Source organism: Erythrolamprus reginae, chromosome 1 (assembly GCF_031021105.1).
Source record: "Erythrolamprus reginae isolate rEryReg1 chromosome 1, rEryReg1.hap1, whole genome shotgun sequence".
In the NCBI taxonomy this organism is placed as follows: domain Eukaryota; kingdom Metazoa; phylum Chordata; class Lepidosauria; order Squamata; family Dipsadidae; genus Erythrolamprus; species Erythrolamprus reginae.
Window position 1 is genome coordinate 306773009 of NC_091950.1, and position 23141 is coordinate 306796149.

Sequence of the window (23141 nt, forward strand, 5' to 3'; positions counted from 1 at the left end):
AAATCTTAATAGGGAAGAATATGATCTGCATGCAAAGAATTCCAATTTCCTAGCTTATTAATTTTGGGGGGATACCAGCATTTTATGTTGGGACAGATGATTGCTTGTTATCCTGGAGAACTGTCAGTAGGGAAAATGGATCTAAAGAGTTAGATGATGTAAATATTCCAGGTTTGTTTTTTGGACGGGGAGAGAACTCTGAATGTATTTGAATATGCTGGCAGGCACAACATTTTGTTTTACAGCAGCTCTTTAAAACTGGTTTAATCCTCCACTACATTGTGGTGTTACTGTGTCTGATCTGTGGATAGGGCAATGGAAATTGCATTATCATTTTTATTAACTTCTAAAACTTCGCTTGCATTGGAAAACGCAAACCTTTTTTCATGTGAATTTATTTGTGTTTGATTTGATATAATTCTAAACATAGAGCATTTCCCCCTATCATAACTGGTTTTTATATAATTTAAAAAGAAGAATACTATACTGTAACATTCCTCATCCATTTTAATGTGTGTGTATATGTGTGTGTGGGGGGTGGTGGTGGTATTAAATAGCCTAGGAAAGACTGGAAAAAGATATCTAGATTTCTTTTTAAGAGACTTTCACATTTCTATTCATGGCATAAATATATCATGAAAGGCTCAGACGGATCAAGCTTTATTCGTATTATTTCCTATAAAGTAAAGTAGAATTTCCCTGAAGTGTGAGTTAGGTGGCAAATAAATCTAAAAATAATAATAGAACTTTACATCTCAGTAAAGTGCATTTGAATTATATATGCATTGTGTACAAATGAAGCTTGTAGTTTTGGAATGGAATGGCAAATGAGTGTTTTTTTTAAAAAAAATGGCATTTAATAGGAAAATCTCAGATATTGAGAAACTTAAAATAGATAGTGCTGCAAATATTTTTAACCCCGCTGTTCTGTTCGGGTCGTATGTGACCCGAAGCCAAGTTTGAGTCCCTGTAAAAAAATTTCCCTGCATATCTGAAACTTGAAATTTCATGACTTTTCATCATTTCAGGGGTTCTCTCTATGATAATTTTTTTTGGGGTGGGGGGTTTCTTTCTTGCTGAAAAACAAAAAGTCACACTTGTTCTTTTCCCGGGTCACCCTGACCCGGACCGAAAACTCTTCATTTGAAGTGCTTATGTTTGGTCAATTTTAAAACTTTTTTCACTTGGAAAGTAGTCTGAACATTTCTGCACACAATGATATCAAAATTGAACTGAATGAAACTATGCATATTGCTTTAATTTGGTTATAAAAGGCAGACACCCCCCCCCCGGTTTTTCTGAATTTTTTTCAATTTATAGATAGTTTAGCTTGCAAAATGTGTTCAATTTTACTAAAGTTGGTGTGGGATTGGTAGTTTGAACATTTCTGAATATAAGAAAAATATAAAGGAACTGAAAAAAAGGATTTTTTTAAAAAAAATCAGAAATAAGCCCCCCCCCCCCCGGCTGCTTGCAACCATTTTCACTTTTTATTTTTTTATGCTCCAAATCCAAAATATTCTTTAAAATCTTAGGCATTCATTTACTCAATTTAACAATGCTGATCATCCTAAAAATATTTGTGGGGGTGGGGGCTAATTTATTTCTGGGGAAAACCAAAAAGTCACGTTTACTCTGTTCGGGTCATATAGACGCGAACAGAACGATTTTTTTTTAGGTACTTGAATTTGGTCTTTTTGAAAACTTTTTCCACTGGGAAACTAGTTTGAACATTTATGAACGTAATGATATGAAAATTGAACTGGAAAAATTGAGACTTATATTTTTATTTTGATCAAAAAGCCCCTCCCCCATTCTTTCTGAATTTCGTGTCAATTTATATTTTTTTAAGGCTACAAATCTCTTAGGAATTTCCCCCCAAAAGGTTTGATATACTAAATTGAACAATCCTGAACATAAGAAAAATATAAATGAACTGAAAAAAATGATTCTTATTTGTTTATTTTTGCCTCAAAAGGGCCACCACCACCCCTCGGCCTTGCTTTATGCCATTATGTTCACTTTTTATATATATTTGGCTAGAAATATTTGGAATATCCTTTTGAAAATCAAGCACATTGTAGCCAGAGAACTAGTTTATGAAAGAAATCCATTTTACTAAAAACAAGTATGTAAGTTTGAAATTAACAGCATAATTTTTATATAAATTGAAATAATTGAACACGGGGGGAGGCATACTTATATGTGCAAAATAAACCAATATGCATCAATTTTTCCAGTTCAATTTTCATATCATTATGTTCAGAAATGTTCAAGCTATCAATCCCACACCAACTTTAGTAAAATAGAATGCATTTTGCTAGCAAAACTATCCATAAAGTGAAGAATATTTCACAAAAACGGGGGGGGGGCGCATTATATCAGCAAAATAAACCAATATGCATCAATTTTTCCAGTTCAATTTTCATATCATTGTGTTCAGAAAGTTCAAGCTACCATTCCCACACCAACTTTAGTAAAATAGAATGCATTTTGCAGGCAAAATTATCAATAAACCTAAAGAAAATTCACAAAAACGGGGGGGGACGCACATTTATGTGCAAAATAAACCAATAAGGATTAATTTTTTCAGTTCAATTTTCATTCCATTGTGTGCAGAAATGTTCAAACTTGTTTCCAGGTGAAAAAAGCTTTCAAAAAGACCAAATATAAGTACCTAAAATGATCAATTTGCAGTCCGGGTCAAATAGACCCGGGAACATAACATTAGGGAGTTTTTTCGAAAAGAACAGCATTAAACAATGTTTCCAACTGTTTTCTTATGGTGTGCTTGTTTATATGACTAGAGTGGTGATGGCGAACCTTTTTGTTTTGGTGTGCAAAAGTACATGCACACATGCACGACAGCTCTCCCGCATGTCAGCACCCATAATGCAATGTGTACCTGTGCACATGCGCACCGCACCATACATGCAGGCATCCACCACGCACGTGCCCCCCCCCAATCCCATTTTGGACCAACCTTTGCTGGTGCGAATGCCAGCCTTTGCAGAGCCTCCTGCCAGCCTTGTGCTCTTGGCAGTGTACGCCAGCCATACCAGCTGGCAGGACTATGGAGGAACAATCCCTCCAGCCTGCTGCTGCCAGTGCACCACCCATGGAACAATACTCTGCCCACGGCTAGGCAGCAACCAATGAGGGAGAGACGGAAGGCAATCTTGACTGATTTGTGCGGCAGCCACATAAATCGTCTTCTTCCAGTTGCTGGAAGTAAAAGGCAGCTCTGTGTAGCTGGTGAAAAAAAATTTCTCCCGACACCCATTCTTTTTCACACACTGAGAGGTGCACACTGCCGAAACTCAAGGGGCTGCGTTATTCTCTAGCCCACCCTTCCTCCAGCTAGCCTACCAGTCTGGAATTCTCTACGGCCTTCCCAGTCTGGTAGCTAATCCTACCTGACGCAGCTAAACTCTTCTTGCAGCTGCTTCTGAAGCAGGGGAAAAGACAGGAGGGCTGGAGAGGAGAGTAGGAAAGAGACCCAAACTCTCTCCCTTCCCCTTCTTTCTCCCAACCCACCAGCCGCTCTTAGTTTACCCCATTGAGGCAGGGTAAACACTTGGAACTGGATCGGTTCGCACAACCGAGTTTCAGAGCAGCGAGGAGGAGGGGAAAAGATCAAGGGAAGAAAGGGAAGCCTCTGGAAAAGCCCTTGGTTTGTCCATTGGCTTCTTGGGAAAGGGATTGGGAATTCTCCCTCCCATTCCATTGGATGAGAGATGGCCAGACAGGGAGGCACTCTCACTCCCTGCTGGATTAGGATAACTCCCATATATGTTGCAAATAATATCTTGCAAAGGAATAAAAATATATCCATACTACATAATGTAAGTAATAAATAATTTTCCCTGTTAGAAATAAAAGACCACACTCTCCCTTAGCCTGCAATAGCTTCTTTTCCTACAAAGTAAGCTTTGGCTAAATATGTGGTGTAAACCTGTGGTAAGTAGAGCCCTCTCTACGGGCATGCAAACTTGCTGCAGCTCAGCTCCGACACACATGCATGCATGCCTCCCACCGGCCAGTTGGTTTTTGGGTCTCTGCTGTGCATGCGTTGGGGGGGGACGACTGGGGGGCATGTGAGGATTGTGCATGCATGTGAGGGGGTCACCCATGCATGTGGAGGTTTGCATGAGCATGCACGGGGCGGGGCATGCAGGGGGAGTCATGTGCACATTGCATTATGGTTGTGCACATGCTTTTGCCACTCGGCGTCGAAAAGGTTAGCCATCACTGCAATAGATTATGGGCTTGTCCTTTGAGCATAAACTATATGGTACATGCAAATGTATGCAATGGTAACATAGTTGGCAATTCCCTTTAACGTAGAAAAATTGCTGCCCATGATGGTAATTAGGACTAAAATGAGGCAAGAAGCAAGGAAATTGATACTTAAGGCTTTCCTTGTCACTTGCTGCAAACCTCCATGCAAGCATCTTATTTCTCCCAAATGTAAAACTTTTGGGATAGAGGCCAAGCACTCAATCCGGAATAGAAAAGTTACTGGCAAGAAAAAATTGCTCCTTGGATTTCTTTCTAAATCATACAATAGGAATAAGAAGTGACATTTTCTCAGTTGAAGGGATTAGCAGCCTACTATCCATACGTAATGGGTGCTGTGACCTTAGTATTCTGTTACAAAGGATTAATTGAATTTCCTTTACTGTTAAGCCCTGATAGAAGCTTTTGTTGTGCAGCAGTGAAAGGAGAATGTGATTCTAGCTGCCCCTTAGTGTCCATTACTATCCTCGTGAAGCTGAAAACATTTGTTTCCTTTGAGTTCATTGAAAAGGAAGAGTGAGTTTCATAAACCTGAACTCCTGAAATGAGGATATTTGGATAGTCCAAGAATTGAAGCACTCTCTGTTGTTCTTTACAATTAAGTTGTTTATTCATGTGCATCCTTACTAAACGGCTATTTGAACTGTTTAATCTTCATTTGCTTGTAATATCACATAATTTTGCCACAGTTTTCCTTTTTGTAGAAATATTGTTAGTTTATGTTTGGAATGTGGTCTGAAATTTCTCAGAGTCAATATACTTGTTTTATTTATTACGGGAGTTATAATAGCCTCAGTTTTATCACATAACAGAATAAACTCAATGGAGAAGCCAAAGTTACTCATCAGTCAAGTTATTAATTTAAAAACGGAAATGATTCACTTAATAACTATCACTAAATAATTATCTCATTTAACAATGGAAATTTTGGGTTCAAATGCGGTTATAAGTCGAGGACTACCTATAGTTAGAAACATAGAAACATAGATGGTTAATTCCAATAAAATAAAAATTGTACTCAGGGGACGTAATGACATATACAGTAATACCTCATGATACGAACTTAATTGGTGCAAGGAGGAGGTTCGTAAGACGAAAGGTTCATAAGACGAAACATTGTTTCCCATAGGAAACAATGTAAAGTCAATTAATCCGTGCAACAACAAAAAAAAACCCGCAAAAAAACGCTGCCGCCCGTCTGTCACCTTTTAAAACAGCCGGGGGGGGGGGACTTCCCAGCAGCCTCCTGAACCCGAACGCCAAACCCGAACTTCCGGGTTCGGCGTTGGGAGACTGCTGAGAAGCCCCACGGCTGTTTTAAAAGGTGACAGCTGGGTGGCGGGGCTTCTCAGCGAAAGTTCGGGTTTGGGAGGCTGCTTTGAGGAGGCGGGGAAGCCTCTTGCAGCAGCTGCCACAGCCGCCGGCTTCCCCGCCGCCCACCCGCCGCCCGCCCAGGATGCTGACCTGCTGCCTCGCGAGGAAGCCAGGCAAGAGCGATCTTCTGCCGGCCATGGGCGAGCAGCAGGGAGTCGCCCATGGCCGGCAGAAGATCGCTCTTCCCCGGCTTCCCCGCGAGGCATCAGGTCAGCAAGAGCGATCTTCTGCCGGCCATGGGTGACTCCCCGCCGCTCGCCCATGGCCGGCAGAAGATCGCTCTTCCCCGGCTTCCCCGCGAGGCATCATGTCAGCAAGAGCGATCTTCTGCCGGCCATGGGTGACTCCCCGCCGCTCACATTGGGGTGGGTGGGCTGTCAGGACACCCCACCCACCCCAGCACTTTGCATCCCGCCGGCTAAGAGCAATCGGGCAGCAGCTTCTGCCGGACACGGGCAATGAGCGGGACAGAGAAGCGGGGAGAATCAGGAGGCTCCTTTGGCGGCTGGAGGCTGCCTGGCTTTGTGTTTTTGGCTGGGGGAGGAGGCAGTAGGATCTTCCTAACTCCCTCCCCCCCAGCCAAAACCCCAAAGCCTGTTTGCTGCCACACGATTTAGCCAGGACAGGAGCGAAGTGACGTGGAGGAATGGGGAGCTGAAACCGGGCGGTTTCAGCTTTCCATCCCTTCACGTCACTTCGCCGCTAAATCGTGTGGCAGCAAACATGCTTTGGGGGTTTGGCTGGGGGGGAGAAGTAGGACCTTCCTAACTCCCTCCCCCCCAGCCAAAACTCCAAAGCCTGTTTGCTGCCACACGATTTAGCCAGGACAGGAGCGAAGTGACGTGGAGGAATGGGGAGCTGAAACCGGGTGGTTTCAGCTTTCCATCCCTTCACGTCACTTCGCCGCTAAATCGTGTGGCAGCAAACATGCTTTGGGGGTTTGGCTGGGGGGGAGGGAGTTAGGAAGGTCCTACTTCTCCCCCTCAGCCAAAACCCCAAAGCCTGTTTGCTGCCACACGATTTAGCCAGGACAGGAGCGAAGTGACGTGGAGGATTGGGGAGCTGAAACCGGGCGGTTTCAGCTTTCCATCCCTCCACGTCACTTCGCCGCTAAATCGTGTGGCAGCAAACATGCTTTGGGGGTTTGGCTGGGGGGGGAGGGAGTTAGGAAGGTCCTACTTCACTGATAGATGTTATCTGATCAGTATTCCCCAAAATGAAAATTATTGGATGTAACTAATTCTAAAATGATAATTCTTGCAATTGAAACATATGATAAAGACGATAATGTCACAGTGACAAGTCTGTTTCTTAATGGATGCACTTATATTTATGAAGATCTTACATATTCAATACATCATATGGCAGTTTGTGTTTTGCATTTATATATCAGTATTCAAAAGCATTCATATTTTTTGAACTTTGCCGAGTACAAATCCCAATTCCCACTTAACCAGAAGGGCTCAGTGCTGGATAGAGATCAAAAGGCAACCTGTTGTGTGATTGTTGCTTAATAGTACAGTATAGATATTATACTATCAGGCCCAATCCCAAAGATAACACAGTGAGATCCAATCAAGTGCAATCCTGTATTTGCTTATGTCTAATGGACAGAACTTGCCAAATGAGAGCTATAACCGTCTAACCTTCTAGCTACATCCTTGAAGATTCTAGAGTGTGGCAATTGTGAGCCTCTTTCCCCTCCCCCACCCATCCTGGGACTGTGTAGTCTCTTAATATGGGCCTTTGTCTCATGCAATTTTGAGGGCTTGGTATGAGGACATTTAGGAAGGAGGAAGGAGGAAGGAGCAGGACATGGTGAATGCAAGGGAGAATGCTGTGTGAGCGAATAAAGGAGAGCAAGAGGGTGCAGTGTATGCATGTGATCAAAGAGGGAAAGTATTGTATACATTTTTTTGGACTATAAGATGCATGGGACCATAGGACACACCTAGGTTTAGAGAAGGGAAGCAAGAAAAAATAATAGTTTTTGGCCTCTGTGCGTCCCAATTTTGCCCTCCCTCGTTCTCAGAATCATTTTGCATGCCACAAACAGGTTTGGTTTTGGCCTCCGAAAACTCTCTGCACATCACATTTTCAGCCTCCCCGATGCCAGGGAGGGCAAAAAATGGGATGCATGGAGGGTTTGGGAGACCAAAAATGACCTGCAGAGTGGCCTGCAGAGTGCTTCTGAATGCCGGGGCCGAGATGCGCAGAAGGTTTGGGAGGCCAAAAACAGGCTCATATTCGCTCTATAAGACACACTGACATTTCCACCCAATTTTTTGGGGGTGGGAAAGTGTGTCTTATAGTCCGAAAAATACAGTATATATTATAGCCTCATAAGTCAAAGAAGATTCAATGCAAGTGAATAAAGGAGAGAAAAAGGCCATGATGCATGTGTGTGAACTAAGGTGGGAAGGAGGCTATGATACATACATGTGAAGGAGGCAAGGAGGGCATAGTGCGCACAAGTAAACAAAGAAAGACCAGCGTAGGTGGGAGAGAGTTAATCTGAGCAGTTTGCAATGTCCCCTGCCCCCATTGACATGGCTTGAGAGTTGTCGGCAAGGAAGGTTGCAAATGTGATCATATGATCGTAAGATTCTTGGCAACTGTTTATAAGTGTAAACGGATTGCCAGTGCCAAGATTGAGCTCATGTGACTATGAGGGTACTACAACAAGTGTAACTTTGGCCTTGAGTCATAAATCCCTTAGTTTGGTACCATTGTACAATAACTTTGAACGGACCTTGAATAAGTTATTTTAAGTTGAGGGCTACCTGCAGTCAAAACAGGTACTTGTTGTTTGTTTGTTTATTTATTTATGTATTTATGTATTTATTTACAGTATTTGATTTTTTTTAAAATGCTGCTCTTCTCCTTAGACTCAGGGCGGCTGACAATATGTTAGCAATAGCACTTTTTAACACAGCCAGCATATTGCCCCCACAATCCGGGTCCTCATTTTACCCACCTCAGAAGGATGAAAGGTTGAGTCAACCTTGAGCTGGTGATGAGATTTGAACCGCTGACCTGCAGATCTAGCAGTCAGCTTTAGTGGCCTGCAGTACTGCACTCTACCCACTGTGCCACCTCAGTTAATTTAGTTAGCATTTGCTATAGTGTTTCTTAAAAGTATATAGCTAATCTTCTAAAATTTGTAACATTTATTACATTTTTATAAGAAAATATTTTCAAAATACAGTACAACTGAAGTGTTAAGGTTGTTTTCTGATAGCTTTTGGATGTGATTTATTTATTTACTTGTTTATTGAATTTGTTTAACCGTTTGGGAATACCTCCTGAATATTGTCATTTATGACTATATTATTATTATTATTATTATTATTATTATTATTATTATTATTATTATTATTATTATTATTTAAATTTGCATGCCGCCCCTCTCTGTAGACATGCACCTTTGGTGAAAAATATCTAAAATGGAAGAAATAATTCACAGAAAAAAATAAAACGTTTTACTGATCAGAATATTAAACTGTTGTGTCTTTTGTTTTCCAGGCAAATTGCTTTTCACATTTTATACAAGAAATACGTGTTTTATTTCTATTTCTTATTATAATTGGAGTTTATTCTGTTTGAGATCTCTCTTCATTATTGTAATGGTTTTAATGTAGTATCTGTAGCCTTACATAGAAATTATGTAAATCTATGTGTAACTATGGACATAAAAATGTTAATTAGAATGAGAGATACATGACTTTTTAATGAAGGAATTTTCATACAGGGGGAAAACAGTTTTTTTCTTGAATGTGAAGCAAAAAATATTTTTCCCTCACAATTTTATAAATTTAATTAATGTGCTAATTCCTGTGATAATCACAAATATTTTTACATTATATACTGGTAATTTCTATCATTTTATTAAAAATCTGAAATAGAAAGCTCATCAATAAACATTCATGCCAGAAATAATGCTTCTATTCAAAGTTTGCATTTCAACCCCAGTACCTGTAATTTCAAGATAAAATATTTTGTATAACTTCAGATATTTCTCATAAAAGTATATAAATAAGTTACAAACCAAAAAAGTATTGACCTTACAATTACTGTAAAAGAACTAGAGAAATATGGTGTCTCTGGATGTATTTGGTTCACTTCAATCACTATCACATTTCTAGTTGCTTGTTTCGAATCCCATAAAGTCTTGCATTTACTGTATATACTGTAAATAAAGCATTTGAAATAAGGGTGAACTAAAAAGTAACATGTAACTTTGCGTCAATGCACTGGAAAATAAGATACTTATTTATAATAATAATAATGTATAAGTTAGTGGTAGACAATGGTTAAATTTATTTATTTATTTATTATTTATTATTTTATTATTTATTAGTTGGACTTGTATGCCGCCCCTCTCCGAAGACTCCGAAGAAATGTGAATATTCATTAATTATATAGAAATAGATTTTGCTACAGAAAAGCTTTTAAAATAAGCTCCCCAACCTGAAGATACTGATAAAAAAGGAAGAATCTAACAAAATAAAATCTGAGATGATTGATTCTAAAGATGTGCCAAAATCCAAGGATTCCTCTGAAATGAAGAAGCAATGTCTGAAGGAGTCCTAAAAGAATACCAGAAAATCTTTCAAGAATGATTACCAAACTTCCACAAGGAGTGAAATAAAACCAATACAAGGATGCTGGGTCCTGCTGAAGAATAAATAAGATTTTTTTGTGCAAAACAAAAAGAAAAGAAAAAAGAAATAGACTTCACTTAACAACAACTTTTAAACAAACTTGTTTGAAGTTATGATAGCAATGAAAAAATAACTTTGTGATCTCTTCTTTCATGAACAACCATTGTACCATCTACATGATTATGTGATTGACATTCAGATACTTCACAACTGGTGGGCATTTATGATTGTCATGCAATTGCCATTTGTATATGCTGTATAATTAATTTCTTAAAAGCAGGATTGATGGAGAAGTCAGCCGTAAACTCACAAGTCATGATCACATAATGCCTGTTTAATGATCCAGGATGATTCACTTAATGACCACAGTAGAAGTGAAATTGCTTTGTGACAGTTGCTGGTCTCAGTTATAATTGCTATTACTGTTGCCATATTACTTTTCTCTTCTTATTCACAGTCGGTTACTTTTCTTCTACCTTTCACTATTTTACTTTTTCTCACAGGGTGTGATACCAGCTATAAAAATCACGTAATCAGAATCAGGTTCTTATGTAATCACAGAAGACTAGGAATTCACGAAAATGTCAGTCTTTTCATAAACCCTTAAGTACTGGATGAATATCAGGGGAGGATCACAACTCATCATAGCTGAACTGGTATACAGGATTAATGTAACATCAAAAGAGCCAATCTCCGCTTGGCCAGGGCATGAGGAACAGAGTTATAATGAAAACAAATTTTTGCTAGCTACTAGAGATATGTTTCCATGCCAAATGATGTCATGCCATTATATAGCCAAATCTGTTTCATTATTTGTCCTCTTAAATTCAAGAGGAGTTATGCAGTTGAAGTGGGTATCCTTGGAAAGTTTTCCTCTTTTCTGATATTAAACTGAAAGACAGGCCAGAGCATAAGAAAAACTGGAACGATATTCACTTTATTGTTTTGACAACCAGAAATTTTTGTGTGGTACTGCCTTTGGGCTATTTTGTTGTCTCACAACAAAGTGCCCAAATAAAGAGAGAATAACATCCATTTATTGAGCAAAATAGGAAAACTCTATTTTTCATATAGTTCATCCTCGACTTATAACTACAGTTGGGTCCAGGATTGCTATCATAGGTCTGTGAGGTCATAAAGTAAAATGTCATGTGATTGCAATGACCCGCAACAGCAATCCTCGCACTTCCTTCTGCAGACATTAACTGAGAATTGCTGATCATTAAGCAAGTATCTATCCCAGTTTCAAACCAGCAGGCTTGGTCCTTCCCAGCCCTGAGTTTGAGTAAAGTAAAGGATGTCTCATTCTCTCTCCACCCATCCATTTCACCCTTATTTCTGGCCTGAGACCAGTGGCAAATCAAAAGAGTCAGACTGGGTACCCCTCAGAAGCAGCAGGAGAAAGTAGACGGTGAAGGTCAGCTGGGCCAAAAGGACATAAATAGGGAGAAATAGGTAGAGGGAATTGAAGCATCCCTTTGCTGTCAAGTGTCCGAATTTTGATTGTTTAACTTTGTGGTCAAACTTTGGGCACAGGTCATTAAGTCTCTTCATACAGTGTCATTGTAACATTAGAGACCTTCAAATATAATAGAGATTTCAATTAGCTGAGAACTTAAAATAAACACACTAATCTCCAGAAATTATTCACATTTATCAGTCTCACTATCTCACCCTATTTCAAAGAAAAAGAGTGGACCAAGAAATTCTATTGCTTTTCCACACAATAATGTCACATTGCGTGAGAAAATTCTATATAAAAAAATAAAAAAGAATTGCATGTATATATGAATATACAGGACTAATAATAATAATAATAATAATAATAATAATAATAATAATAATAATAATAAATTATTAATAATAATAATTTATTAGATTTGTATGCCGCCCCTCTCCGAAGACTGCCTATCTCATACAATGGCTCTAGGGAGTTCTTTTTGTGTAAAACATTAAAAAATGACTTTGTCCTATAACTATTTGTTCAGCAGCATTTGGAATGGAATAGAAAAGTGATTGAACACACAAGGAATTTGTCTCTAGTGGATATGCTCTCAGTGTACATGAAAGAAAATATACATTTGTCAAGAATCATGAAGTACAATACTTAATGATTGTCATAGGATACAAATAAGCAATCAGGAAACAATCAATATTAATATAAATTGTAAGGATACAAGGAACAAGTTACAGTCATACAGTCATAATGCAGCCTTGGTGAATAGTTTGACAGTGGTGAGGGAATTATTTGTTTAGCAGAGTGATGGCATTTGGGGAAAAAATGTTCTGGCGTCTAATGGTTTGCTGTGCAGTGCTCTTACATATCGTTTGAATAAATTTATGTCCAGGATGCAAGGGGTCAGTAAATATTTTCACAGTCCTCTTTTTGACTCATACAGTATACAGGTCCTCAGTGGAAAGCAGATTGGCAGTAATTGTTCTTTCTGCAGTTTTGAATTATCCTCTGAAGTCTGTGTCTGACTTGCTGGATGGCAGAATTAAACCAGACAGTTATAGAGGTGCAGATGACAGACTCAATAATTCCTCTGTAGAACTGTATCAGCAGCTCCTTGGGCAGTTTGAGCTTATTGAGTTGGTGCAAAAAGAACATTCTTTGTTGTGCTTTTTTATGATGTTTTTGATGTTAGGTGAACATTTTAGGGCTAGAGATATGAAAGAACCTAGAAATTAGTATGATTATATAATGGCTGTAATTTAGTTTTCACACCCTTAAACTTGTAATTCTCAAGAGTATTAAACTTGTGTAGTACATCCTTTCAAAAATACATTTAGGCTTCGAATTTATTTTAAGAAGTTATTTCATCCCTTTTATAAATACATAAGTGTCCTGAAGTTGCACATGTCTTTCTTCTTGTCTTGAAGGAAATTCTCCTTATAATGATGTGCATTTTAATATGCTGCAGTTTATTCAACCTTTCCCCATGTAATTATTAAAGTTGATGTGAGCCAAGTTTCATCCCATGGGTAGATAAAGATAAATATTTGTTATACTTGTCAAAACTGAACTTTATATAGTACTATTTAAAGCTCTATTTCAAACTGTTAGGTTAGATTGACTGGAATAAATTGGATCTTAGTCAACCTGTATGAGGTAATGCTTCTGGGATGGAACTTGTATGAGGTAATGCTTCTGGGATGGATCTTAGTCAACCTGTATGAGGTAATGCTTCTGGGATGGAACTTCAGTGGGGTGAAGGTCAAATAATAAGATTAGGTTTACCATTATCATTTATCAGAAGGTGCTAAATGGTAGTACTGTATTTTGAATTGAAACACTTTTTTTACATTTAGATTTTATTTATTTATTTTATTACTTAGATTTGTATGCCGCCCCTCTCCGAAGAGATCAGGGGATGGGTTCTGATTTCTCCTGGTTCGGTCAGGGGCATGCTGTGTGGGTGTGCACACATTGCATGCCCCTTGTGCACATGCACAGTAATTTTAAAAAGCTGCACATGTGCAGAGGCAAAAACAAGATGGCGGTGCCTATGGCTCTACCTGGAGAACCAGCTCAGTGGAGTGGCAGGCCTGGGTCCTGGTTCTAGTGACCCAGGCTGCCAAGTTACTACCAGCTCTTTAGAAACAGTCCAAACAGGGATGAACCCACCTGTGATATAGATTGGCAGTTCTAAAACTAAAACTTTTAGTTTTAGATGATTTAATACCTACAATTCTCCCTTATTAATACAGAACAAGAATCAGGAAAAATAGAGATACTGTATATAGTAACTGACATAATAATTATGTATGAGCTTTTATTCAAAATTCTTTTAATTCAAAAAATTCTGGGAGAAATCCATACACATTCCAGACTGATTTAGAATAATTGAAATCAATTTGTGTGTGTGTGTGCGTGCTGGGATGTTGAATGACTGACGTATGATTGCAGGTTGGATGTTTGGATGTTGGATGATGGGGGATTTGATGTTGGAAGATGGGTTGCAGAACTTTCTTTTGATGCAGTCTGCATGGTAGTCAATGTATAAGTCTGCTACTTCTTCATTTAGACATCTTTTGAGTTCTGTGTGGAGCTCAGATGATAGGGATTTGTTAACATCTGCCAGCTGGTTGCTGCTTGTTGGAATGAATGAGATACAGCTGCTTTTTAAACCTGTGGACATATGTACAGTTCTGGAAAAAAAAGCCAGAAAAGGTTTCATCATTTAGGGCTATTCATAAATATGTTTTTCTAAAAGTGAACAGGTTAGAAGTAATTTAGAATGCCAGTAGGATATCATCAACTCCACATGTTTGGTCAATTTGTGTTTTGTTCTAGTATATATTATGAGTGAATGGGATATTGGATTTGAAGGTGTTTCAGAGTATAGCAGGGCGTATTTGAAAGATCTCCTACAGTTCCTAAAAGCAGCTGTATTTTTTCCAAGATCATACAGCTATCCTAAGAAGTTGCAGGGTCAGCCCTTTGAGGCAGGCCATATCAAGAACTAGACTACAAAATTTTCTGTATTATTGATATAGGCTATAATACCAAAATATTTAAAACTGTGCAGCATTTTCCTCTCTCCCATTTATCTTAATGATTGTTAAGGAAGAAACGGTTCCAGGTTTTTTTCCTAATGTTCTCTTTCTGTCCCAGATTTAAATCATATTTTGCTAATTCTGTTGTTTATCTTCTTTTTAAAATTAATTAATTAATTAATTAATTTGTCAAACAATTATAGGGTGATAATTTGTACATATAAAACATTAGATAAGTAATGATAAAAAGTAGACAATAGGACAGGGACGGTAGACACAATGGTGCGCTTATGTATGCCCCTTCTTGAAGATTATCTCTGTAGTTCTCTCCATAGAATCCTCCAGAAATACCCTACTTCTTCTAAATCAAATCAAAACATTTAGTATAGTAAAGACTGCAGTAACAATATACAAACTTATAACTAATAGTACTAAAAGGTAGACCACTGGTCTCCATCCAACACAAAATTCTGTAAGTGACTTGCCCTTGCTTAACTTGCTTAACACAGAACAAAATCCACATAAAAGTTAAATTAATTAACTGATTGAGAATATAGTACATGTTTATTTTTAAAATGCTCAGTTATATTAGTGGAAAATAGTCACAATGATAAATTATGGAAGTGATATTACAGTGTGATCTACCTGGCTGGGACTATCCTGTACCTCACTGAAATAATTTGTTATGTTTAAATTTACATCTGATGCTTCAGATGCTATTCCTCATTGTGCTCAGAATACCTTGTTCTCTCTCCTGCAGTGCATGTTCCTAGAATGAGTGACATCTTCCTTAACTGTCACAGGTAAATGCTGAGCACATTTGGCAGAAGAATGAAGGTCGGGCATATAAAAGACAAAATGGGAAATGGTATGATCAATTTTGAAACAAATTATTCCTTATCTTAGATTAAGACTGATCCAAAAACAAATGAATCTGGAGAGTTTCTGTACTTTTCTCAGGCTACACCTGAAAGCTGGGTGCATGACATCTATTTGGGGGCTTCAAGAACGGCATTTTAACTTCTATGACCTGATTCCATCAAGCAATTTAGTCCTTCTGTATGGAAGTTTATAGGAATTAAATGTAGTTTTGGGGAATATTGGCCTTTCTTGAAACATTTGTGTACTGTAGAGAGATTTGTATGTATGTGCATATGGCATATCTTTCTGTTTAAAAAAAATTGTGTGGATGTCTATTCAGAAACACTTGCAGCAGCCTTGCTCAAAATTATATTGTATGCTTCCTGTTTGTATGAAATTTAGACATTTATTTATGAAGTATACTTAATTATATGTACTATATACAAGAATTTGTCTTTCTAAAGTAACTTCTTTCTTTCTTTCTTTCATCTCCTTTCTTCTCCATGGCTTCTTTTCTCATTCCAAACACTGGTTTAGGAAGAAGTGAAGAAGCAGAAAACAACCATTAAATATACAGTTGCAAGAGCAACTTTTATGGCAGCAATCCAGTTTGGGGCAAAATCATCCTATTTTGATAATTTATTACATATTGGGGAGAGGATTCCTTGTCTCCAAGTTCATTGGTTCCAATTTCACAGTCTCCTAGCTTTGAATTAAATTTCAGGAACATGGATGAAATTTCTGCACTTGGCACAGTGGAAAAAATAGCTAATTCCTCTGCTTTCCCTGATATGACTGACACAAGAAGAATTTAGGAGACACCCAAGGAGGACTATCACCAAGCTGGGGAGGGGCTGATAATTTTATTGGTATATTAAGAAAAGGAATTCCTCAGTCTCTTCAATGCAATTATGCAGAATTCTTCATGCATCTTATGAAAGATGCCATATGTACACCCTCCTGTAATACATGGGCAAAAATTAGGAATTGTCAAATTATTGTATTAAAATTAGGATGGATTTTTCAGCAATATATTTGGAAGTAAAGTTGAAGGAAGCAGTCTTCTCTGCCTTGAAGTGTTAATGGAGCTTGATAGGTGCACCAAACAGCAGCTGCCTGCATTGTTTCAAAAATATCCTATGTAAACGATTGATAAAAGTAAGAATTCTTGGCAATAGGAGCAAATTATGTTGTGACTTCTTCACTGGGACTATTGTGTTTTAGTGGAGAAAAATATTTTAAAATCTGAATAACTTTTAGGTAAAAAGGGAACTTTTTGGTTTTGTTTGATGATAAAGAGATAGGACTCTCTATTTCCCTTTACTTTGATCTGGAACATGAAGAAAATTACAAATAAAGTATTTGTGTTATCCAATATATGTCTGTTAAGAAACTTTGCCAATCCTAGTGGGATTCAGTCCTAGATTCAAATAATTATAGCCTTTTAATGGATTGCAGTCTTACTATTGCTTGAAGACATTCAAGGGTTGTGGTATTGATCATTTCCACTTGAGGAGCAAAGGTATATAGAGCTGTGAATAGGGTTATGTTCATGGGCACTGCTTTAATAGGGAAGACCAAAGTTTGCTTTTACTGATTGTATTTAATCTCTCTGAATTGGTGGCATTTTATACACTCAAATTTATGCCAAATGCAGAAATTATGGGCTTGAAAGAAAGGCCTGATTAAACTGGCACTGATGGATACCTTTATTTTTAAAATTTCATCCTGCATTATAATTCTATGACTTATTCATAATAATTCTTCAAAAGTAAAAGTAATGATAGATAATGTGGTTGGCTCACAGCCAGCTCCTTTGATCACTGATTTTGACTCAGAGGAGCCAGGTCCGTCAGATCAAAGAAGACTTGTCTGGCTTACCAAAGAGTCAGACAGTGAAGGGGACGGACAGGTTGATGTGGAATGTGAGGCGAAGAGATTTGCAGAGCCTGTAGGATCTCCAGTCAGAGCCTCCTCTGAGACAGAGGAAGGGGTTATGGATGAACCCATCATAAATGTCAGGGTGCGTAGAATGCTGGAACACCAGGAGCTACTGCGCAGACGAAGATTCTAAGTCACAGCTGTCAGTAATCAAAGGAAGCCGCAGCAGGGTTAAATAGGGAAGGGCTCAGAAAAGCAGTGTGGGAAATTATTGTTCAGATTTGAGAGACAGAGACATTGACGCTTCATGATTTAGTTTTTCCTTTGGACATCTTTGGAATTCTGACACTCAAGCGGAGTGAGTAATTGGCTGATGTAAGCCAGAGAGACGTTTGTTGCCGGCTTCAGTCATTAACCCTGACCCTTGGACTCATAAACCAGCATTCCCTGTGCAGTTGCTGTGGCATTAAGCCAATTTTGTACATAAAGAAAACTTTTGCCTTTTATTTATTTATTTATTAGATTTGTATGCCACCCCTCTCCGGAGACTCGGAGCGGCTCATAGCAAGAAAACAATACAAATCCAAAAATTAAAACAGATTTAAGACCCTTAATATAAAAAAACAATCATACATCACATACAGACCATACATAAAGTAGAAACGGCCCAGGGGAATCAATTTCCCCATGCCTGACGACAGAAGTGGGTTTTGAGAAGTTTGCAAAAGTCAAGGAGGGTGGGGGCAATCCTAATCTCCGGGGGGGAGATGATTCCAGAGGGTCGGGGCCACCACAGAGAAGGCTCTTCCCCTGAGTCCCACCAGATGACATTGTTTCGTCGAAGGGACCCAGAGAAGGCCAATTCTGTGGGACCTAACTGGTTGCTGGGATTCGTGCGGCAGAAGGCGGTTCTGGAGATATTCTGGTCCGGGTATTGGTCTGAGGATCAAATGGGTTATACCATTCTACCCATCAGACTGATGGAAGTAGAATTGTGCAGTTGAAAACGGCTCTTAAAATATCGTCCAACTGTTTGCTCAGTGTATACATTCAAATTAAAGCTTCCCTGGCAGATGAAATCAATCTTCTTACACAAATCCATGAAATTTAAACCCACCGTCCTTCTTTTAAATTGTTGCTCATGGCAAACCATTCTTTAAATTGTTGCTCATGGCAAACCATACTGTAGGGGATTCACCCACCAAACAATAAATTGGAATCTGTCTTGCTGCAATATAAAATTATTATCTGTCCTGTTCATTCTGAGAGGACATCAATAGGTCTTAACATCCGTATAACATCCGTTAGGAACTTGAAAAATGTTGCTCTTATATCTCCTTAATTTTTTTCTTCAGATAAAATATATAGAATTACCTCATAATTGCCTTAATATGATCTAGAGTTTATGCCTTTAAAAAGTTTAGACTGCAGGAGATGTTTTGAAGAGATTTTGCATTTAAGTAGGCAAAAATAGGTAAAACAGCTTAAATTTCTCATTGTTGCGAAAAACGGGCTGTTTTCTGCCCATTTTTTCCACAAAAGAGGATGTTTTTGCCTTCCCACAATCCTCAGGAGCTCTCTGCAGGCTTCCTAGACCTTCTTCCCACCTAATTTTTGTGAAAAATTGGCCCATTTTTTGCAAAAATGGGATGCGGGGATGGGTCTTTGGGAGGAAAAAAAAGGCTATACAGTGGTCCCTCGAGTTTCGCGAGGGTTCCGTTCCAAGACCCCCCGCGAAACTCGATTTTTCGCGATATAGCGGTGCGGAAGTAAAAACACCATCTGCGCATCTGCGGCCATTTTTTCATGGCCGCACATGCGCAGATGGTGAAGTTTGCGTGTGGGCGGTGGGGAAGACCAAGGGAAGGTTCCTTCAGCCGCCCAACAGCTGATCTGCTCGGTAGCGCGGCAGCAGCGAGCAGCCGAAGATGGGGTTTCCCCTTTGCCTGGGCAACGGGGAAACCTCATCTTCGGCTCCTCGCTGCTGCCGCGCTACCGAGCAGATCAGCTGTTGGGCGGCCGAAGGAACGTTCCCTGGGTCTTCCCCGCCGCCTCGGATCCTCGCTGATGCCCGCCCGCCGTTTGCCGCTCGCCCCGTTCGGCGGCCGCACGTCCCGTTCGCCCGCCGCTATCGAACTTGCTATCGAGCCTGCTAATGAAATCCAACCCGCAGCGGCCCTTTCCCTCTCCAGGCTGCGGGAGGGGTCCGGAGAACAATGCCTGGCGCCGCGCTCCCGGCTGGGCTTTTTTCCCCCATTTCCCCTCGGGTGGAATTTCAGACCCTCCGCCGGTTGGATTTCATTAGCAGGCTCGATAGCAAGTTCTTCCTCCCTTTAGAAAGCCCCGCAGCCTCCTCCGCCCGGCGAGGCCGCCAGCGAGGACCCGCAAAGCCGCCGCCGCCGCAGCGAGGCCAAGCCGCCCGCTCCCACGGCACGGGCTCCCAACACAGCGCCGCTCAGCCCGCCCTCGGCGATGCCTCCGCGGATCTGCAAGCCCAGCCGAGCGACGCCTCTGGTCTGGGCGAAGGCAGTGGGCAGGCCCCGCCGCAGCAGTCCCCGCGGGCACCGCGCGCCAAGGGCCGGCCAGGCCGCCGGCCAACAAAGGGGCTCCCTCGCCTCCCTCGGGCAGGTTTACAAAGGCAGCGCGGCAACTTGGAGCCTGGCACGCCCCGCAGCCCTCGCCTCGCCCGCCCCTGCCTGGCCGGCGCTCCGGCTACCCCCGGCTGAGGAAGAACCGAGTAGCCCCCGCCATCCCCCGCCCGGCTCCCTTCAGCCCCCCGGGGCCAAGCGGGCGGGGGGCGGGCGGGACTTCACCTGTCTCCGCCGCCCGCATCGCCCCTCCGGCGGGCCGGCCTCCCCCGCCCGCCTCTGCTGCAGCCGCCGCCGCCTCCCCGACTGGCACAAAAGGGCCCCGCCCGCCCCGCCCCGAAGCTTACCTTGCGAGTTTTTGGCTGCGGGGGGAGAAGTAGGACTTTCCTAAGTCCCTCCCCCCGGTCGCCGTTTGCTGCTCGCCCGTTCACCTGCCCGCCATCAGGACCGCCGCGCACTAACTTGATGACGGCCAAGCCGTCCCAGATCGTGGGGAGGGGAGCTCTTCTCCAGCCAGGGGACGGCGAGGCCCTCCCAATGCCCCGCGCTTGGAGCCGGAGTGAGGCCACTTCCGCCTCCGGATGAAGGAATCTCCTCAAACTCAAAGCCTGTATCCTGCCGCCCGGTTTACCCAGGACACGAGCGGCGAAGTGACTTGGAGGAATGGAAAGTCCAAACCTGGGTAAACCGGGCGGCAGGATACAGGCTTTGAGTTTTTGGCTGCAGGGGGATAAGTAGGACTTTCCTAACTCCCTCCCTCACCACAATTTAACCAGAAGATGTATCGCTCCCTCCCTCCCTTCCCCTCCCCTCCGTTCCCCACTTCCTCACCGTCTTCCCACACCCTCAGATTTTCCCACAGCCCCAGCCGTCCTTCCCAAGCCTGTTTTTATTAGTTGGGGGTAGCAGCAGAGAGGGAGTGGGGGGTGGGCGAGGACCAGGGAAACTAAGCCTGGCATCTGAATGTAACACAGCACGGACAGCCGCAACAGGTGGCGTCATTTTGAGAGACAGCCGAGAGGTGGGAGGGAGGGAAGCATGCCCAGCCATCAGCACAGGGGAATTCATAGGGAGAAGGGGAGGAGGGTGTGTGTGCAGAGATAGGCCGATATAGGGGCCCTCCCCAGGGTGAAAATCTATCTTCCGGGCAAGGAGGAAGAAGGAGAAACTCAAAGGCTCATTTTTTGTCACTCCTGAGCATCAACCCAACAGATAACAGGGAAGAGATTTTCCCCAATGGAAAGGGTCCTATCTCAGGAGGGGATGGAAACGGGAGAGAGACAGGAGAAAGGAGAAAGAGAAAAGAAGGAAGGGAGGAAGGAAGGAAAAGAAAAGGGAGAGAAGGAAAGGAACTGAGGGAGGGAGGAAATAAAAAGAGAGGAAGGAAGGAAGGGAAGGGAGGGAAAGGAAAGGAACAGAGGGAGGGAGGAAGAAAGGAAGAGAAAGGGAAGGAGAAAGGAGGGGAAGGGAACAGAGGAACAAAGTAAGGAAGGAAGGGATAAGGGAAGGAGGGAAGGAAAGGAGGGCTGGAAGGGGAAAGGAATGGAGGAAGGAAGGAAAGGAAGGGGAGGGGGGAAAGAAGGAAGGAAAGGGAAAGAGGGAAGGAAAGAAAGGAACAGAGGAAGGAAGGAAGAGGAAAGGAAGGAGGAATGAGAAAGAAGGGAAGGGGAAAGTACATAGGAAGGAAGGGGAAGGGAGGGAAGGAAAGAAGGAAGGAAAGAAAGAAGAGAGGGAAGATAAAACCCTGAAAATATCCTCCCCTTGGGGGAAAATGACACCTCCCAAATCCTTTCCTTGAGGCACTCAGTCGATGTGTCATCCCAAATTCTTGTGGGCCACCGCATAACCCTCAAGCATGCCAGATTAAACGAAAGCGACCAATCTATTTTGGGAGTCCCCCATCCTGCCAGATGCACAGCGTGCATTGCTGTTGTGTTGACTTCACAGCACGAGGAGCCACTCTTTCCTGAACCCACCACAGCCACCTCCGTTCGGGCGAAGGAATCCCTGGGCAACGGGGAAACCCCACTGAAACCGGGCGGGCGGTTTGGACTTTCCATTCCTCCAAGTCACTTCGCCGCTCGTGTCCTGGGTAAACCGGGCGGCAGGATACAGCCTTTGAGTTTGAGGAGATTCCTTCATCCGGAGGCAGAAGTGGCCTCACTCCGGCTCCAAGCGCGGGGCATTGGGAGGGCCTCGCCGTCCCCTGGCTGGAGAAGAGCTCCCCTCCCCACGATCTGGGACGGCTTGGCCGTCATCAAGTTAGTGCGCGGCGGTCCTGATGGCGGGCAGGTGAACGGGCGAGCAGCAAACGGCGACCGGGGGGAGGGACTTAGGAAAGTCCTACTTCTCCCCCCGCAGCCAAAAACTCGCAAGGTAAGCTTCGGGGCGGGGCGGGCGGGGCCCTTTTGTGCCAGTCGGGGAGGCGGCGGCGGCTGCAGCAGAGGCGGGCAGGGGAGGCCGGCCCGCCGGAGGGGCGATGCGGGCGGCGGAGACAGGCGAAGTCCCGCCCGCCCCCCGCCCGCTTGGCCCCGGGGGGCTGAAGGGAGCCGGGCGGGGGATGACGGGGGCTACTCGGTTCTTCCTCAGCCGGGGGTAGCCGGAGCGCCGGCCAGGCAGGGGCGGGCGAGGCGAGGGCTGCGGGGCGTGCCGGGCTCCAAGTTGCCGCGCTGCCTTTGTAAACCTGCCCAAGGGAGGCGAGGGAGCCCCTTTGTTGGCCGGCGGCCTGGCCGGCCCTTGGCGCGCGGTGCCCGCGGGGACTGCTGCGGCGGGGCCTGCCCACTGCCTTCGCCCAGACCAGAGGCATCGCTCGGCTGGGCTTGCAGATCCGCGGAGGCATCGCCGAGGGCGGGCTGAGCGGCGCTGTGTTGGGAGCCCGTGCCGTGGGAGCGGGCGGCTTGGCCTCGCTGCGGCGGCGGCGGCTTTGCGGGTCCTCGCTGGCGGCCTCGCCGGGCGGAGGAGGCTGCGGGGCTTT